We start from the raw sequence: 6,573 nt of genomic DNA on the forward strand, positions 1-6,573 counted from the left end.
AGTTACGTCTGTAGATTTATTATATTTCATTTTTATCTTAACTGATACGACGCAGTGGTCGGAGGATCCCAGAGGAGAATGAACGGAACATGAGCATAGCTCAGGGGAAGTGGATAGAAAAAGGTCTAGAAGGCTTGCGTACTGACCGATAGTATCGGGCACACGGGTGGGCTCGCGGACAATGTGAGTGAGGTCATAGGCAATGGCAAAATTATGACAGAACCTCCCCTCATCATCAGTCTTATTTGAGTGGATCAGCCATTCCAGATTATGGGCATTGAAGTCACCGCAAATGTGAATGTTAGCCGAGGGATGAGCAGACAGTATGTGGTCAATTTTTTCTGATATACTCTTAAAGACAGTAACTCCGCTGTTGTGGGAGCGATAGAGGGCAAATATAAATGCGGTGGTGTAAGCAAGTGCAACCAGGAAGCACATATAAGGTAGATTAGGGTCTTCTCTGAAGATATCCCTACCACATGGGAAGCCATCTTTAATATAGGCACATATTCTATGCCCGTTGCGATCTTTGGGGTCAGATTTAGATGTTAAGTTAGAGTATCCTTTAATTATGAACTCATCTAGGGAGGTGGTCGGCCCTATTCCAGTTTCGCTTAGAAAGAATATGTTAGGTTTCGTCTCCTATAATTGTGCTTCAACCTCTGGAAGGTTAGAACGTAGACCCTTGATGTTGGAGAAGGAGATATGGTAGTAGGGGTCTACGTAGGAGGATGGGGTTCTAGGTTTATTCGTGTTTTCTTTTTTGAGATATTTCATGTTGAGGATTTTGGGGTTTGTGGAACAGGTCAGCATACTTTGTTAGAGCAGAACAGAGAGGGGAAGTAAGAGAGGAAAGACAGGAATTTTTTTTGTAGCACATGATAAGGTAAAGCCGTAACAATTACCCACTAGTATGGCATTGAGAGGCCCCACCAGAGACTACTGCATGGTCCAGAATCCATTCACCAAATGGCAATACAGCAGCCCCAGTACTTTGCATCTGCTGATAGGACAGCCTCCTTAGTGTTTATTCCAAGGTTCGGGTCCCTGACTATCAGGCGGTTAACGTCAGCCCAGATGAAAACGTTTACCTCCAGCACCCTTACTAGTGACATGGCCGCAAGGATAGACATAGAGACAGAAAATTTCCGATATCTCAGATTGCTGTCCACGAAGTACTACCGACCTGGGAAGCAGCTTTTTCTTCACCATTTGTCAGAAACATCACTCATTAGAAATGAGGACTGGGGGATTAAAAATGAGAAGCGAGAGTTACTAGAGCTGCCGATAACACATCCACTGCATTATCTACTCTCCATTAAAAAAATGGTAAGAGGGACTTATTTATATCTACTTAGTAAAGTACTTTGCCCATTCCCAGTTTAGAATAGAATTTGAAGATATTCTCCCCTCCCATATTAATCCGTGGAAGTTTTCTTTTTTATTTTGGTACCTCGCGATAGAACTTTCGAGATTAAACTTATAATTACGATTCAAAAATGCAACTGGTGAGGTCAGCTTTTGTTTTTAGATTGGGGGCATCTTATTTAAAGGCTAATTTAGGATAATACCAGGCGTATTTAACAAAAAAAGTTTAAAACACGAGTGATAAGACATGATAAGTGATGTTAGGGAGTTTCAATTTTTAGTAAGACTGCAATAAGAGAACAAAGATAAATAAATAAAAAAAAAAAAATATTTTAATACACAAAAATTGGCAACATTAAGACAAGATACATTTCAACAGTTATGGATAAAGTTTTTAACTTAGCTCTGAAGGCACCGACCCTTTCTTCCGAGGTCATCTCGAAAAATGACTAGTAGCTAGCAGACTTGGGTTGTTCTGGTACTTAAGGGATGTGGTGGGTGTGGGGGTTAAATACTTTTTTTTTGACACTATCGCTTCCCCGAGGAAATTTACTTGGTTGAGGAACGTCCTGGGAACGCAACCAGATCACTGGGGGAATAACATGATATCCAACGATATCTAATGATAAGCACATGGAAACCTCAACAAAAACAGGTCGAGATGTCGTCGGCTATAACTGGCTGGCATGGGTCGATTTATTTCTTTGGTGGGCCCGTTTAGGTCTGCTCTCATCGTTTTCTTGACATCCATGACCTCTGATGTTTTTCCTTTCTTTGAGAGTTTGTCATGGCTGCATGTCCGTGTGTTTGACCTCTGTTGCGGTCGGTGGTGCGTGGGTTTGGAATGTAACCTGGCCTTGCTTTTTCCTAAAGTGAAGTTATTTAATCTTTCTTCAGGTGATCATTGCCAGTGTCGTTCTTGCCTATTATAGCTGGAACGCCCTCGCTGCAGTCTTGCTGAAGCACACCCACAAAACCTATATCTTACAGCATTACAGCTGCTGTAAGGTTCGGTTTTGGGTACCGTGCGTCTAATTGGGGCCCCCTTTCGTTCCTGATACCTGTTAACACTAACATTTAATAAGGCCTGTTCCTTCTTGTGGCCACTTCGAGTTCGCACATAGAGCATTTCGCTTTGTCTAGCAGCAGACAAGACCTTCGATAATGTCAAATTCGATCTGACCACATCCTCCTTGATAAAATAATTTAACGCATCTATGAAGAATCCAGCTAGGTGCACTTACACAGCTGAACTTTCTCTCATCTCTGCGTCCCTATAAGCTAACTTAGCAAGTTTGTTCATCCTACTTGCTAAATCTGCGAGTACCTCATCTCGATCTTGCTTTATTCTTATTAAAACCCGAGCAGCGTCGGTAGCATTTGTGAATTCGCATTACTGGGCTGATACTTGATCAAGCAGATCCTTACTGGTGCAGTTCGGATGATCATCGAGAAATTCTCCGATCATTTCCGATACTAGGCCATCTGTAAATCATATGCTAGGTTTACTAGCTCTGGGTTTGTAAGCTGTTAGATCTGCCTTTTCTTTTTCAGAGCTGCTAGCAATGGCACAAAGTTGGACGGTTTTCCAGTAAAGATTGGGATCCTCGATCCACCTGTAAGGACTCTACTAAATTAGGCTTGGTTCGTGTTAGCCATTTTGTCCAAATGTATAATCTTTTTAAATAGTCGACGTTTAAACAAAAAGCTCTATCCACAAAATTATTTTTACAAATTATTAAAACCCAAAAATTTGCAGAGTAACAAAAAAAAGCTGAGGAAATAATCACCTACCTTAATTTTTCTGGTATGTTTTGGTGTCATTTTTTCTCTGTAGATTCTGGGTTGAAGTCGCTGTTCTTGAGTTGATTTCTTGCGTTGTTGTGCTTCAGTAGACTTTGATTAATCAAGTGTTTCTTTTCTTTGGTTTTTGTGTCCGTAGATTTTTATTTGTCTAGTGGTTGATTCTTTTTTTCCTTGTGTCCGTGGATTTTTTTTCCGTAGGGTCAAGCTTGTTCCTATACGAAGAACAATCCTGGATTAACAGCAACAATATGCTAGAAAATAATATATCCTGGTTATAGGGCGCTAATATGGCACTATCGCTTCCCGGGGAGAGTAACTTGGCGAAGGAACGTCCTGGGAACGCAACGAGCTCCACGGGGGGAGTAAACGATATTCAACGATATCCAAACGATAGGCTCATGGACACCTCAACAAAAACGGGCCGATATGTCGTCGGCTATAACCGGCTGGCATGGGTCGCTTGTTTTCATTGCGTCGTCACAGGCATCTTTCCATCGTCGGCATTAATGAAATGCTGGAATTTAACGCTTATACAAAAATAGCGAAAAAATGCATTTTTATAAAAATATATATAGAATTTATTTAAGATTTAACAAGTACGAAGCATATTTTTATAAAGACCAGTTGAAACCAGACGCATGCTATGTTGTGTCCGTCCGTTGACTTCAGAATCCAAGCTTTAACTGTTTAAAACAATAGAATTATATTTAATTCTCTCTTTCTTCATTGAAAGGGAGCGAAGGGGAGTGAAAGATATATATATATATATATATATATATATATGTATATATATATATATATATATATATAGAGAGAGAGAGAGAGAGAGAGAGAGGGGGGAGGGACATTCATACATAACGTTTAAACATTGTTTTGTTTTTGTATTCATCAGTTCTGTCGGGTTTGACCTTTCAAATTCTAAGGTCTTATATCGTTTTTCCTTGGTTCAATATTATAAATAAACTGTCATTCTTGGCTTGAGTTATGGCAGAAAATTTCCAAAATCACAAACACCTGCTTAACACATCTGCACCTCACAAGTACAGGCACAAGGTTTATTAATGTAGAAGCCCCCAGGCCCCTCAAAAAAGGGCTACGTCATTGTGCCACATTGTCCCTTCAATGTTTTGCGAGCTGTATATGTCTTATAAACAGTTACTTTAAATGCGATACATACGTGGACACAACCACTAGAGATCAATATAATATGCATACACACACATATATATATATATATATATATAGTTATATAATAACACACACATACACACACACCTAAATATATCTACCGACGTTTCAAACCCTTGAATATAAGATCTATCAATTTGTTGCCGTGACCAGGATAATTACAATTCCGGTCATTTTTATGTGACACAAAAACATAGATAAAAAATTCATCTGGAATATGGGTGTGTGCACATCTCTGCTTTTATCGGCGTCGCTCCGGCTCAATATCCAACACTAACAGGGGACGCCGTTTATTTCTATGCAATTTGTAGATTGTTTTTTTTTGTGTAAATTCTAGATTTTGGAATTTATAAATTGTACATAACATAAATTAAAACGTCGTCGCTGCTGTTTCTTAAACAAACATCCGACGATATTATCGAAAATATTGGGTCATTCGAGAAAGTTGTGTGCGGGCTTAGTATCCAACATTGATCTCAATTGCCTCTTTATAGATATAGACGCCGCAAATCTCTTATCGCACTAAAATTGAGTTAACGTTTATTTTCCTGACATTTTTTAATCGTTGCCTTTTTGAACTTACACCTAACGGTGTAACGACATATAAAATATAATGACATATAAAATGTAATGACATATAAAATGTAATGACATATAAAATGTAACGACATATAAAATATAATGACATATAAAATGTAATGACATATAAAATGTAATGACATATAAAATGTAATGACATATAAAATGTAAGTCCGATGAATCTAAATAATACGAATAACCATTTCTCATCTAAAAAATTCGGTGACGTGATATAACTGTCGAGTTATCCTCGGTGTAGGAATACATACTAAGTGCTACGTGGACATTGAGAAATCAATTGAAAAAAGCACAATATTTTAAATTAAGTTGGAAACGTCGATTCTTTAATGACAAAACATGTTATAAACAAATGATTGATATCAAACAATGCAGCTTACAAATCGATATTTGGTTTTGTCTCGTCTTTTTTCTTCTCTGAATCTTGAAGAAATTTGAATTCGATAAATTTTCTTTGAAATATTAATAATAGAATATTTTCAAAAAAAGACTATCTTCCTTTTCGGCAGCAAATGTAAACTACAGACACTTTCTTTGTTTGTCATTTACAACAAATTGGGCTATAGTACGGAATATTGTCATAATAATACATTTTTTATAACCTAATTTTTTTCTATTTTTCATTCTGTTACAATATCACGTGGAAATCAGTAGGTAATAAATTAACATTTTTAAAATTCTCTTTAAATTCTCTTCAAACGACTCGTACAATACTCATGCAAATACCTCAGCATAAATATAAAATAAAATCTTATTTACTTGGCAAAAAACATAGCAAAGTGTCAAAGACGAATGGAAGCTATTTAGATCTGAATGTTTGCTAAATCCGGTTTAAATATGGATATAACAGTCATATTGCAGACGTATTGCAATGACAAAGGCAGCAATGACTGCGCTAACAAATATATGGAAAGACATATCCATCTCACAACGCAAAAAGAAACGAACCCTCCTAACTTTGTTATTCTCTATAGCAACATACAGAGCAGAATGTTCGGTCTTGAAGAAAGTCGATAAAATGGAAATTGCTGCCTTTGAATTGTGATGCTTCCGTTGACTTATTCGTGTAAGCTGGGTCGACAAACGTACAAACGACTGGATTCTGAAGAAGATCGGATTATGCCGAAGACTGCCGGGCAACATCAATGACAAGAAATTGCGATTTTGGAGCTATGTGACCAGAACAGACGGCCTAACAAAAGATCTGCTCTTTGGTACAACCCTTGATAAAAGAGGACGTGAAATACCAATAACAATATTTCTGACCTGCTTAAAATTTGAACAATGTATATTAAACGCAAATGGAAAAAGATGTTCATTTTGTAATTTTTTTCCAACAATTCTTAGGTACAATAGTGTCGAAGCTTATTTTATAGCTATTTGCATAACGAGTTCAATAGTGGAAATCACCTCCCCCCCACACACAAAAAGGAGAGACACGCTTGATGAAAAGAAACATATCTTTATATTCCTCTCGGGACTCCCTCTCGAATAGGGAGCATCAGGTAAGGGGATGAAGCCGCCCTAAGATTTATTGTTGGTGAAGAACAACGGAATCGACACGATTTGATTGAAAAAAAAATATGCATTCACGCTTTCAAAAACTTGTGAAAA

Source organism: Euprymna scolopes, chromosome 7, assembly GCF_053919585.1.
Source record: "Euprymna scolopes isolate OS-2025 chromosome 7, ASM5391958v1, whole genome shotgun sequence".
Lineage (NCBI taxonomy): Eukaryota > Metazoa > Mollusca > Cephalopoda > Sepiida > Sepiolidae > Euprymna > Euprymna scolopes.